Below are 14,733 nucleotides of genomic sequence, written 5' to 3'. Positions count from 1 at the left end.
ACTAAACTATTTCCCTCAGCACTTTCCTAGATCTTACAAAACACTGCCTGCAAACGAGCTTTCTAATGAGAGACTGGGGAAACTAGTCTGACCTTACTGGATGGTGCACAAGTCATGACCATGTAAGGAGATTACACCACTGCAATGAAAAGCCATCCTCAGTTGGATTAATGAGAATGAAGACTAAGACCAAAGACTTATTATGTGGAGTCAGTTTTGCAATGTGACACGCACTTAGTGCAAGTTCTATAAGCATGATGGAGGACAGAGCACAGCCAAAGGCTTGATTCTCCAATACTTCAAAGTTTAAAAATCTCTTTGTTGAAGAAAGACGCATTCTTTTCCATAAATAACAGCAATTATCAGCTAAATCCCTGCCCAGAGACTCAGTAAAGCCTGCACAACCTGAACACAAGGTGAAGAGATGGGCCCACATAGATAACTTATCTAAACAATGATAGAACAGAGGCTGAAGGAATTCTTAGACAATGCTAAAAGGTTGATAAGAACAGCACCAAAAGAAAATAAGCGAGATACAAATCAAACTTATGAAAACAACTCATTTTTAAAGAAAGGTTTTGTTTTGAATTGCGTTCAGTCAAAGGGTTAAAGGAAAAGTCTCAGATGGACATTAAGATGCAAAAACAATTTATTAACTTCTGCCTTTAAGGTCTCTTGATGTGTTATCCTAGAACTTCAGGGGAATCTGTATGATTTTCACAGCACTGACACTGACCTTTGCATTATGACTGCTTGTAACACTGGGGATATGGAGGAGACACTTCACTAGAGCTAAATGCCATCTAGGTATTTAGCTTCCTCCTTCTTCACTGCTTTGTCATGATCAGCCCAAATCATCTGTGCCCTAAAGCTGGCCATTCACTGTACGAGTGGAGCCTGTTTTAGAAATGTTATTTAATTTCAGCTCCTAATATACCAATAAATGCAATGTAAAGCCAAAACTCACAATTTATGTGCTCATACTGTGTGTTCCCATTGTCGAAGCTGAGTGCAGACACTGTAAGAAAGAAACATCTGGGCTATTGACAACTGTCAGTAAAGATTTGATTTAAAGGTCCAAAGCAGGTAGAAGTTTGTTTGCTAGCTGAGGTCTGTAATATAAGACCAGTAGAATTCACAATAATACATTTTTGCCAATGTTTCTCTCCCTCATATCTGTCATTGTATGAGGAGGAGGACACATAAAAGGGGCAAGAATATTTTCTGTCCCCATGATGCATCACATTGCCATTGATCGGTCTTCACTCCCCTGTACACTGCACAGGAAAGACGCCAGACTAAGCTGAAAGTCTGACTCAAAAATGAGTCAAGTGGCTTAAAATCAAGTCTTAAAATGTGTTCAAGTCTTACAGTGTATGCCTGGTTTGAAACCTAACTTGGGAAGGCATGCAAGTTTAGAGATGTGGCACCCCAAATGCAAATTCTGTGTGAATAACGCAACTCAAGTATGTGAGCTTGCGTCATAGCAACTGTCTCTTTCCCCTCAGGCCACAGCTTAGCCTGAGGGGATTATTCCAGCCAGACCTGTGGTGATTTTTGCAGATTTCTGCCAGCACTAGGGGGGGAGATGTGCAGCACACAGTGGCTGAAATGTATTCCTGTCAAAAGCTAAAAACTGGTGCCGTTTTGTTGACCATAAGTTAGCATGGGCACTAACTTTTTCATACTGATATGAAACATCACCATCCCAGTATCAAACAGGCTGGTAAAAGGCAACGCATTGTGCATCCCTCAAAGAGCTGTGGCTGTGCCCAGGACTCTGAAATCTGAATGAGTGAATTAGGACACCAGAAAGCACAGCATGTACAACACTTGTAACTCCATTTGCTTGAGTAGTTGTCAAAAAAAAGCAAAATAAAATTTATTGCCAGTTACAATTTCAATCATTTTTAGCCTCGACAATCAAACAAAGCTCCAAAACATCCTGAAGTGACTGATTAAACATTTAATGGTATTTGTAACTATTAGTTTCGATATCAAAGTTACAATGTTTAACACATTTCATTTCACATTTAGTTTATTATAAACAAACCACTCTGCTGCAATAAAAGGATCCACCCCTCTTAGGATCAATTCTACTGAGCTGGACAAAGAGGATTGATGTGAAATTGGACACCCTTTATGGAGAGCTAAGTACACCGATCTGAGCTTTAACACTGTGGATTTTAGAGGTGTGGATGTTTGTCTGTGTTCGATGTCAACATGTCATAAAGTTGCTTTTACGAGGGGACAGAAAATGCAGCTAAAGAAGCAGCCACCACCACCACCACCATCTTCCCCTGATTCATTCTGGAGTTTTAAGCCAGAAGCCGATAATAAGTGCTTGGGGACAAATGGTTAATGATCAGGACTGTTGCTGCAAATGATTAACCTGTGGAAAACAATGCCATTTTTTTCAGTTTTCATTTTGAAAACATAAAACATGCTGAGTTCTCAGGGTTGTCTAAGATGAATAATAGTTGCACCCTGTTTTAAAATAGAGAGACAAAAAAGACAAGCTGAGAAAAACGTGAATGTAACAACTCACTGAGAGTGTGATGCCGCATTAACACTGCATGGTATGTCTCAGCTCTCCTCAACTCAACTCTCTGTGTTTTGCTTTTCCATTAACAAAAGTTCTGGATAGCAGAGTCCTACACTGGGTCGGGTACCCGCTGGGTACCCGCAAAAACAGCTGATTTGCGGGTGTCATTAGTTCGGTAAACTACAGATAACTATCTTGGTCATTATTTACTCTCTGAGGATCGCCTCCACTATTTCGCAATGGTCATTGGTTCAGCTGTTTACACGCGTTTCACCATCTAATAACACAATTTGTGATTGGACGAGAGAATCAACATGGCTGCCACCGTCTAACAAGTGCCGCTTCCAAAACAGTAAATATTATTTAGGTATTTGGGAAATAAGTGGATAAAACGTACAACTATCACTTTATAATGTTTCTGAAGTGTTTACTTCTCTCCTCAATGGATTCTAAAAACACGTGACGGCTCGTAACTGCTGAATATCGCTCTGGACAGACAGTAAGTCTATTATTACAAATGTAAAGTTCCTTTACATAGATTAAAAGTTTAAAAGCATTTAACGCTTACACTCGTATGGGAGAAGAACACAGAGGGTTGATGATGGAGCTGAAGTCAGGTTTTTATTGTGAGAGCTGCTTCATTCAGGTCGTTGTTTACTTACTGGCACCTTAACTGTGGCGATAGGCTGTTCAATATTCAGCCAATATGACCCAAAACGATTACTCTAAATCCGGGTTACGGGTCGGGCTGCAGGTCGTGTTTCAACGGGTCGGACCGGGTTGCGGTACTAATTGGCCTGATGCGCGGGTTTGCAGTTCGGGTGCAGGTTTGTACGTTGCCGGGTCGGGTCAGGGCGGATCTTGAAAACTGGACCCGTGCAGGACTCTGCTGTATAGTAGCTGGTACTGTTTTAGGTACCACCTCAGCCGAGGTTCTGAGCGAGCAGAGCCAATAGTAGAAATTGGAGTTAAAACTGTAGACCACTGATTGGTCAGAGAGAACTGTCACTAGCACAAAACAAACAATCAAACAAACCCACCATTTTTAAAAAGCCAAGCTACCGTCACTAGCAACCGCAATTTTTATTCACTCGCCCCAGATTTTTAAAAATGGCAGCCCTCAGAGCTATGCAGTACAACTGACAAAGTGCAGACATTGTGGCCAATGAAAGGATCCAGCGAGTGTCACCAGAAGATGATGTCACTGCAGTTTCCTGCGACGTCTCTATAGCAACATACATTGAGGGGCTGCTATCTGCAGTAGAAAACAAAACTGAGAAAAGCATATGGTACCAAAAGTAAGTCAAGTTGAGTCGAACCATGCAGTGGATATGAGGCATAGCTAAACTAAAAAAAAAAAAAAAAAAAAAAAAAACCAACAACTGTGTGAGATTTTTTTTTCTTTTTTTAACTACCCTTATATTACCTTTGCCACTGCTGGAAAATATTTAAAGCCAAAACAAGAAAAAAACCTTTGCCAAAAGCACATAAAAAGAGTAATACAGCAAAAGAAACGTCATACTCCAAAGGCCTCTGTTTCCACTGAACACAAAAACACAAGTGCTGCGAAGGTGGATTGTTGTCATTCAACTTCTTTGTCTCATGTAGAAACATTCTTCACTGGTAATCATTTGCACCACCTGTTAAATGTTATATCCAGGGTGTTTTTATTTTGTGTGTGTCTCCTCTTGTAGATATTCTGTGGCACAGCTGAAATGTTCTCAGTCAGTACAATGCTAGGTGTGGTCAAAGGCTACACCTACAGTCCGAGACGGGCTTTCATGAGTCAGCTCATGAGCTCAGACACAACTGTTTTTTGGGTAGTGTCTTCGGCAAGTCTGGTGACTGTAATAATAGTTATGCAGCAAAGCCAGATTCCTCTTTGAGGGTAAGACATGGGTTTGATTCAAATTAATATCACAGATGGGCATTTTAAGTCATTTCTATATTTGAGTACCCACATTAAATTATTATAGAGTAATCCAATACTAGCACTTGCAAAACAATCTAATGTAAAAATAGGAATGTACATTGGCCAACAAAGAAAATTGAGTGCAATTTGAAAGTTTACAAAAGAAAAAACAGTAAACTTTCTGTTGCTGTTGTTACATAGGTTAGACGCAGCACTAAAGGACCATCTCCAGAGCCACTCTCCTCCCGAACACAGCGGTAGCAGCTACCAAACAACCAAACAAACTCACACCAACACTGGAACGTCTCTGTTGTTAGGTTAGGTTAAGATAGTCGTGTCTCACCAGCTGTCCCTGGTGCTGAGCTCACACTTTCACAACAGTAGCAAATACCGTCATCCAGAGCACTCATGCCCATCCCTAATTACAATCTGTGAATAGCAAAGAACGCCCAGGTCTCATAATGATTAAACCAGAGTGCAGAAGAAGAGACTATTTTGGAGGAATGCTTTATTCACCTTGTCAAGGTATTTTACATTGAACAAGTTGAATGATGATGAAACCTCTCTCAACACTTTACATTTATTTCAGAGTAACATGCAGGCCTTCGTTGTTTTGTACAACGTTTTGTTAAGAATGTTTTAATTCATTTAATGAAAAATATTACCTTGATCCTTCTTTTATAACAAATGCACAAGTGTGACACTGCTTAGAGCAAGATCATTGTGTAGTTATATTGTGTAGTGCAGCTGCAACTGTACTGTCTTGGGCAGTTGTGATTACGGCTGCCCCTTGAAAGTCAGAAATTCGAATCGTCTCTTGGAGACCCCTGAGTCAACTGAGACTGCTTCACGTCAAGACATCAATGTTTTTATGTTGTTTTTTTGCTAGTCACTGTGCTGTAGGGCTGTCAAAATTGCTCAAAAATGACGTCTGAATATTCCTTCTAAAAATAACTCATAGGTTCGAACCATTCAAATTTTTTTTTTCACATTATGTCCACAAACTAATACAAGGAAACATACAGTCAGGTCCATAATTATTTGGACAATGATACAGTTGTCATCATTTTGGCTCTGTACACCACCACAATGGGTTTTAAATGAAACAATGAATATCTGCTTAAAGTGCAGACTCTCAGCTTTCATTTAAGGCTTTTTTCAAAAATGTAGTATGAACCATGTAGGAATTACAACCATTTCTTCACACAGTCCCCCAACTTTAAGGGCTCATAAGTATTTGGACAAACTAACATAATTATCAATTAAACAGTCAGTTTTAATACTTGGTTGCAAATCCTTTACAGTCAATGACTGCCTCAAGTGTTGGACACATAGGCATCATCAGATGCTGGGTTTCTTCCCTGGTGATGCTCTGTCAGCCCTTTACTGTAGCTGTCTGCACTTCCTGCTTGTGTTTTGGGTGTTTTGCCCTCAGTTTTGGCTTCAGCAAAAGAAATGCATGCTCAATTGGATTCAGGTCAGATGATATGACTTGACCATTGCAGAACATTCCACTTCTTTGCCTTAAAAATGTCTTTGGTCGCTTTTGCAGTATGCTTCAGGTCATTGTCCATCTGCACTGTGAAGCATCGTCTAATGAGTTTTGAAGCATTTGGTTGAATCTGAGCAGATAATGGTGCCCCAAACACTTCAGCTTTCATCCTGCTGCTCTTCTCAGCAGTCACATCATCAATAAATACAAGAGAACCAGTTCCACTGGCAGCCATACATGGCCATGACATAACAGTACCTCCACCATGCTTCACTGATGAGGTGGTGTGCTTTGGATCATGAGCAGTTCCTTCCCTTCTTCCTTCTCTTGTCTTCCCATCATTCTGGTAGTTGATCTTTGTTTTATCTGTCCATAGTATGCTGTTCCACAACTGTACAGGCTTTTTAGATGGTTTTTGACAAACTCTAATCTGGCCTTCCATTTTTAAGGCTAACCAATGGTTTGCATCTTGTGATAAACCCTCTGTATTTATTCTAGTGAAGTCTTGTCTTGCTTACAAGAGCAGCAGGATGAAAGCTGAAGTGTTTGGGGCTACATTATCTGCTCAGATTCAACTAAATGCTTCAAAACTCATTGGACGATGCTTCACAGTGCAGTTGGACAATGACCTGAAGCATATTGCAAAAGCAACCAAGGACATTTTTAAGGCAAAGAAGTGGAATGTTCTGCAATGGCCAAGTCATATCATCTGACCGGAATCCAATTGAGCATGCGTTTCTCTTGCTGAAGCCAAAACTGAGGGCAAAACACCCAAAACACAAGCAGGAAGTGCAGACGGCTGCAGTAAAGGGCTGGCAGAGCATCACCAGGGAAGAAACCCAGCATCTGGTGATGTCTGTGTGTCCAACACTTGAGGCAGTCATTGACTGTAAAGGATTTGCAACCAAGTATTAAAACTGACTGTTTAATTGATGATTATGTTAGTTTGTCCAAATACTTATGAGCCCTTAAAGTTGGGGGACTGTGTGAAGAAATGGTTGTCATTCCTACTCGGTTCATACTACATTTTTGAAAAAAGCCTTAAATGAAAGCTGAGAGTCTGCACTTTAAGCAGGTATTCATTGTTTCATTTAAAACCCATTGTGGTGGTGTACAGAGCCAAAATGACGACAACTGTATCATTGTCCAAATAATTATGGACCTGACTGTAACTTCTTGTACGTATTTTCAACATAAACGTCTTTGAAAACATTTATATACCTACACATTAAAACACATAAAACAATTATCTATAACATTACGTTATAAACGACCGTGGACCTCTCGCTCACCCCCCCCCCCAACCCCGACCCGTCAGGCCACACCGCCCACGGAAGCGCTGCGAATAGCCTCGAAGTGCCGAAACGCGAAGCCAGTTTCCTTTCAGCGCCCATGTTAACCAATTGTGTCATCCACACCGGCTGTGCTGCGCAGCTCCGTGGCCGGCTTGCGACCTGCAGCGATCGTTTCGGCGTCTGGTCTATTTTCTGCGCGAGCCGCAAGTGAATGTGTCAAGCCGGGTGACGGAGACAACAGCTGGGAGCAGAACCACTTGTCGACCAGCGTGGAGAAATACGCGTCTGATGTGAACGGAAGTGCTCCAGCTCGCGCGAGAATTTCGGTGCGCTACAGCACCTCCGCGGGCGGTGTGGCCTATGCAGTGCGTTCAGTGCAGCGGCCCAGGCCAACAGCCACTTGAAAAGAGGGCAGCTGCGGTGGTGGTTTTTTTTTCTTCTCCACAATCAAACATCAATTTTCACATTCGAAGGTCCATTTTTTTTTCAAATTCGAATTTAAATTTGAATTTAGAATATTCGTTGACAGCCCTACTGTGCTGTGTGGTATACTTCTGGTAACGTGTATTTGTGATAGCCATAGTGGTGCACACTGCCCTGATTTTCTAACATGTTTTTAAGTTCAACTAAATTTCAACTAAATTTCATTTTGATACCAAATACAGAGACCTCAACGTTGCATATCAAATGGCATTCTGGCATTGACAGATGTCAAAGCTGTGACAGTAATCATTTTAAGATGAATGGATGAGAATTTAATTTGTGTATCTCTGAAATCTCAATATTACATAACTCTACTTGCTGCTCATACCAAGACTTCCGGGCTTTTAAGTGGAGGCAGCTCACTTTCTAAGCTAATACTCTTCATACTACTGTAAAATAAAAAAAACACATACTCACTTGGCATGAAAGATTAGTAAGGTCATGTTATTTTTTTCCATTTGTAAGGGGGACTGCTGATCTGGATGCTCACACACATCAAAACAGCAGCTGATCAACAATCGCAACTTAGCTTTAGAGGAATGGTTTAAGTGACTCGGTAGATAAAAGGTTTTGTCCGTGAATCTCTACATGACTGAAGATACACAGTTGGAGACAGGATATAATTCTCAATTTGTTTGTTTGAGTCAGCAAAACATAAAAACTAGAGAGATGATTCTTCAAATCTATAGTGCAGGGAAGCCAATACTGCATCTGCAGCCTTTTCTGTATCTCAGCAGATCTCTCTGTGATACAGGAGGAAGCTGCAGTTCAGGTGGGCAGTAATATGGTTCCTCCAGCTCCAAAGCTATGCTCTGGGGGCCGGACGCGGGTGGACACTGAAGTTAATGAACTCAGACACTCATAAAGGGCTTGATGCGCCCACGCTCCTTTATCAAATAACAAATCCTGCTCCACAGCGGACCTGCTGCAAGGCTGCCACAAGAAACCATGCTAAACTAAACCCTTTCATCACTGGGGACAGGTGCATGTTTGCTCAGTTTTGTTTGACGTACGGGAGCCAAGGGTAGCTGAGCTTCTTGGAATAATGACGGCTGAGACAACGAAATGGTGCCAGCTGTTTTCATTGGTCAGCCACAGCTAACTCTCTCTGGGTGCTAATGAAGGCCGCTGAACTACTTGCTAAAGAAAAGCCGAAATGTAAACTGATTTGTGTGTTGCTGCTGGATAAATCCACACTGAAAAAGAAGTACGAGGCAACTGTCTCACTTCGAGCACATCTGGCATTTGTCAGGGCAAATGCATCCAATCAGCCAAACTGCAGCCAGTGGCCTGAGTGTTCCAGCTGGGAAGATTACGCCGCACTCATGCACTGGCCTTGGCATTTCAATAACTTCATGAGCAACACGGCATTAATTATGGCTCCTAATAGTGTGACAGTCTGGAGGCAGACAGAGATGAGGCTGCTGTGGGACTTGAGCCTCACTGACAGGTGAATATTTACTCGGCGAGGGACTGAAATCAAGGGGGTTGTTTTATTGTTTCATAATGTGGCCGCTGTGAAAACATTCACAACTGTGATTAAGGAGTATAACTGCATATTTACTTACACAAGGCTTTCAGCTTATACGCTCTGAGATAAAACACTAACTGTGCTGTGACTATACTTAATTATAAACATGAAAATCAGATGTTTTCGAGCAACAAAAATATATGTGTGTATGAAAAGGTTGTGTATACATCACAATGGACCTGCTGTACAAAATAATTTACCATCAGAAAGCACAACTCAGACAGCTCCCATTCCACACAATATGGAATGTATCACTTTCACAAACCATGTGTGCATGCATCATGGGGAAACAGGGGTTAATAACAGATGCAATCCCAGTCCAGTTTCCAATATGTGACATTTTGCAATAGTGGCAAACAGACAAATTGCTGCGAGTCACAGTCATGTGCTTCCGTCAGCAGATGCCATCTTTGTGCAACTGAATGATTCATTTATCTCGGGACAGCAATATTCTATTAAGAAAATCGCTTAATATTTGCAACAATAGGTGTTTTATAATACTTAAATTCTTTCTTGATCTGCTGAGATGTTAAATGTCAATACTGACCATGAAAAAATAAAACTGTTTGCTCAAAAAGCATTGAAATTTATTTCTATTTTATCTATTTTTCCTTACAGGGAGGGTTTAGAAATGATGGATGTATAAGAAGATCAAGATGATGCTGACAAAGAGCTTTCATGGGAAGCAAACCATTTATAAGAAAATCACTCAAACCTACCCCCCACATTTTGCCCCCCCCCCCCCCCCCAAGCTATTATCTAAATTATTCCTCAACTATCTTTATCACACAAAAACAAACCCACACATCAGGAAATTGCCTTGCACGATTTTAGCAGTCATTTTTGTTGGTAAATGTGAGACGTTTGTGTCTCACATGTCTGCATCTTTGCAACCAGAAACAATAAAGTGACTTTGGTGACTCACATGAAACCACGATGATTGGTCAAATTCACAGGAAAGTTGCAGTTATTGGACAAAATTCACAGGGATAGGTTGAATTTGCGTGAACAGCTAAGGCTGCAACATCGCAACATCCTGCAGGGCCTCACTATCTGATTTCTTATGCATGTGCAAACACATGAATCAATAAAACACAAATGAAAGCTACTGTGGACAAAAGACTCCACCCTTAAGCTCTGTAAAAACAGGTGTAGATGCACATATGGATGTACAGTATTCTGTCCCACAACTAAAAAATCCATGCTTGGACTTTTATGCACCTAATTCACCTAATGTATTGTAGCAAAGCATTATTTGTGTGAAGCAGGAATACACCACCCACTGAAAATGCTTAATGCAGACACACAAGGCCTTGTTACATGGCTAGAAAAAAAACTCTCTTTTTGTGATAAGTTAGGCCTCTGGCCCAGCACTTAGTTGGCATCATTAATCAGCTTCATTAATATCATCTCAAGATGAATGTTCCACTCAAGCCCGTTTCCCACGGCCATAGTTTTCCAGGAAGGCTTTCTAACAGGTAACAATAAATAGAAAATGTAACGGATTTTTCTGCAAACAAAAAATTTTAAGTTATAAATTGGCGAACTGTTGCTGAATCTTCACTTTGGTGAACGTGCAGCGTGTCAATAAGCTATGCATTGGACTGTAGTCTGAAGCCCAGAATGATTAAGATACACTTTTCTATTCAGGTTCTTTCTTTAACTGAGCAAAAATCCCAAATAAAAATAATCTATTGCTGTTTTCCTTTGCAAGTCAGTATTAATACAATGCTTGTACTCCCAAAGTGAAGTCTGCATTCACATTTAGAGCTAGAGTACATTTGTCGACCACAGCGGTGTGCAGGCAACAAGCTCTGTGGTCGGAGAAGGACAGAATGGAAACTTCATTTGGCTGGCAAATGAGCTCGTCGCTCTTTTGACCCTGGATTGGGAGCCTCACCTCAGCAAAAGTTTGGCATGGAAAGTCTGGAATAACCCTTCATTTACATGGAAATAGGCAGAGAATGGAAAACATGGAAATACAGAATGTGAGTTGCAGAGCCTAAATTGGCACAGGTACACTAAACTGATTGGCGTTTTCGTCACTGATTCAAATCACATGAGGTCAATTACATGTTTGCTCAATTCCAGTTGTCTAGACTATAATATCCAGCTGTCCGATATAAATAAACAATTTGCTTAACCTCATTCAAAAACTACATAAATACACAAACCATGCATGAAAATACAAGTAGAAAGGAAGTAGTACGTTCCGTGATAACTCAATAGGGTAGCATGACAGGCTGGGATCAGATATCTGATAACAGACCAGTATCTGCCGGATGCATCAGTTGTCTGACACAATTAGGAACAGTCCTTACTGCCGGCCAGTCTCCTGTTTCTGCTCCTGTCAGGTGAAAGTGGTAACAGAGCACCAGGGGCTGAGGAGGCTGCAGAAATGCAACACTGCAGCAGGATCATATGTTTAAGGACGATGCAGACGGGGATTACATGTAGACAGCAGGGGAAAGTAACAACAGCAGCAGCTGTTCTTGAAACATACCAACACCAAAGCCGAGTAGATTTTAAATCCACTGCTTCTGCCATAAATCTCCAACACACAGTGTAGAGAAATTAAGCACTCACCAATTTGCTGCATAGCACACCGCGTCCTGACTGCTCGACTGCAAACAAGCTAACGTTATACACTTGTAACCAAATGGAAACGATAAGTAGAAATGTTCACACGGGTTTGAGTTTGGCAAAGAAGTAAGAGAGGCGTATGGAGATGGAGAAGCTGCTAAACGTACTCCAGCTATCGCTAACCCAGTTTATTACATAATAGTACGCACTGCTTGACTGCGGAGTCAACGGTTGTCAACTCGCCACACACTCACACAGCGAATTAGCAAATAAGCTAGCTCCGTTTAATCAACATTAGCATCTGGTGATGGCAACGTTCGTTTTATGTTGTTGTCACTTTCTTGTACAGCACTTACCTTTGCTTCGTTGGGGGTCTCCTGGTATGTTGTATGACTGGCTCACGAACGGGAAACGGAGGCTATAGATATTCAGGCGGTCCTCAGGGGTGTTTGTCTGTCTGCTAACTGTTAGCTAACGTCGATTTAATGTTTATTACCAGCCATTCACTGTGTCAGCTGGGGATGGCTCGCGTCCTCCTCAGCCCAGCGGCGTCATGTTGGCCCGATATTAAAGTTTGGACGGTTAAAAAATAATTTTACAGTTACTGGGATGCTTTCTTCTGTCTATTAACTACCAATATTCAGTCAATACGGTAGCAACAAGCCCGCCTGTTCAATTCTGTCATGGGTTTCAGTATTGAGTGGACTGGACAATGGTCAAAAAAACCGGAATGCACAGTATTTCCGGTTAAAAATTTCAAACTAAAAGCGACAAAAAAGTATGAAATAAGTATAAATAAAGACAGTAAATTAATCTCGGCTTTTGGCTTTTAATCATAATATATTTCATGCTTTTCATTGTTATTTAATTAAATTGAAACTAGACCAATTTTATTTTGTTATAATGGCCTTAAAGGGGAACTTCACCTATTTTTAAAATTCATACATTTTTTCCTATGGTCTACAGTCCAAAAATAATAGTAGAAATTAATAACTCTCTGAAATCCAAACACTATAGTGTTCAAATTCAAATCTGTGATGTAATAGGGTTTAAAGACTGGAACTGTTCCATAGACAAAGAATTGGGAAATACATGTATGTCTCGAGATGACTCTAGCCCCTTTTACTGCCTCTTCAAGGCAGGAATTTAACACCATTATGCCGCCTCACCATTCTGTATAAAACGTACAAACTGTGTGGTCCGGGAGATCCTTACCCTCCGAGCAGAGGGAGCGGTAAATGATTGTCATTGCCATGTTATGCCTTTATTATTGTATATAAAGCACTGCCGATGCATATGTTATATGTCACACTAGAGGCCGATACTGTTGTTGCATGATGCTGCTGTTGTTTGGTTGTGTGCAAAAATGCAAAGGTGGCATTAAGAAGGGACTTCATAGCAGCCCTATAGTGGGATCTCTGTGTAAAAACAGGGTACTGAGAGCATCCAGGGGAATATGAGTAGTTCTATTTCAGAACTGAGAACACTACTATAGAATAATACTCATTTGGTAATGAAAAAGAAAACAAAAATTCTGTTGTGCCACAAAATCAGGCTCCCATTCATTGTCAATGGAGCAGCTCTGGACTTTATACTTGATGACATCACAAGTTTGAGACTTTGGCTTAGAGTAGCGCTTGTTCACAAATATTGATTGAATTTTCTCAGGCCATGGAAATAACATGTAATAATTTTTAATTTAGGTGGCGTTACTCTTTAAATAGACTATATAAGTCTATATATATATAAGTATCTTAAATTATACAAGTAAAATTTTGAGTTTTTTCCCTGCTGCTTGTAAAAAAAATTCCACAGACCAGTTTCCATTTGTTTCAACCCCAAAAGTTCACTTCTCACCGAGACACTACATTGGAACACGTAGAAACCAAAACTGTAAAACCCCTAAATGTGGCATGACATTCCCTTTTCTATGCATAGGCTATCTAAAAAATGCAGGCTTCTTACCATCATATCTTTCTTATATTGTAAAGTGACACCCTTTTTTAATTTGAATACCTTTCTCGTATTTTAGATTTTAATAAATGTTTTTTTTTTGTTTGTTTGTTTGTTTATCATTTATTATTTAATGACTCTTGCCACCTGAATATTGCTGCCTTTTGAATTTTTATATTGTTTGTTTTGATATTAGTATGGTTGAGTGTAACCTTTGATGTATTTTATTACTATTTGTTAAATTGTTATTATTCCATAAAGCACATTCTGAATTACTTTTGTGCTAAACATAATGTGTAAATAAAATCTATATTCTTATTATAATTTACAGTAGTGTTAAAAGTGGCAGTAGAAGTTATTTTCCTTTCATAATGTAGTTTCATTTTTGTACCAACGCTCTAGTCCTGACTTTACTTTGAAGGCCAAACACTCAATATCCGGTTACTAATTTAAAACGGGGTAACTTGACGCAATAACAGTAGACTTCCTCCCTTGTATCTGCTAGGCGATCATCTGATTTGCCGGGCTGGACAGGGCAGCGTGAACATGTGACCAGTCCAGTCCACTCTTGCTTCAAATGCAGACCAAATGGACACTCTAGTTTCTGATAGAGATCATGTAGTTATGTATGTTACGTCATATTTAGCCATGATATAGATGTCACGTCAGGGGGATGGGCATTATGGCCTTCTTCTATGAGTAGATTCATATGTCCAATTGATATATCAAATACAATAATTGAAATATGAAGTGTAATAAAATTCATAACATAACTATAACATCACATACCATGACGAGCATGCTTATTGAAATCATTGTGGTAAACGTGCTTTAATGTGCCCTGGGGGGTATGTAGTGTCATTTCTTTTAGACGTACTTGACATTGTTTTATTGCCTCTTATGGTAATATTGGACGCACACTGAACTTATCAGTAGGTT

The 14,733-nt window shown here is 40.3% G+C and overlaps 1 protein-coding gene across 6 annotated transcripts in view; it reads right to left on the bottom strand.

The window, feature by feature from the left end:
* The window catches only part of osbpl8 (oxysterol binding protein-like 8), a 123,764-nt gene extending 111,198 nt beyond the window's left edge, over positions 1–12,566 (bottom strand). For 2 of the 6 annotated variants that reach the window (XM_078165452.1, XM_078165459.1), the window contains exon 1: positions 12,198–12,511. The gene's annotated coding sequence lies outside the window, so the exon portion shown is untranslated. Of the gene's footprint in view, positions 1–11,844; positions 11,960–12,197 lie in introns of those variants that run through there. The other 4 variants (XM_033614276.2, XM_033614279.2, XM_078165450.1 and 1 more) reach the window with 4 other exon arrangements.
* Between the last annotated feature and the right edge of the window lie 2,167 nt (positions 12,567–14,733).

Source organism: Epinephelus lanceolatus, chromosome 23, assembly GCF_041903045.1.
Source record: "Epinephelus lanceolatus isolate andai-2023 chromosome 23, ASM4190304v1, whole genome shotgun sequence".
Lineage (NCBI taxonomy): Eukaryota > Metazoa > Chordata > Actinopteri > Perciformes > Serranidae > Epinephelus > Epinephelus lanceolatus.
Note: the sequence above shows the minus strand (reverse complement) of the source record. Positions and strands in the feature narration are given on the sequence as shown.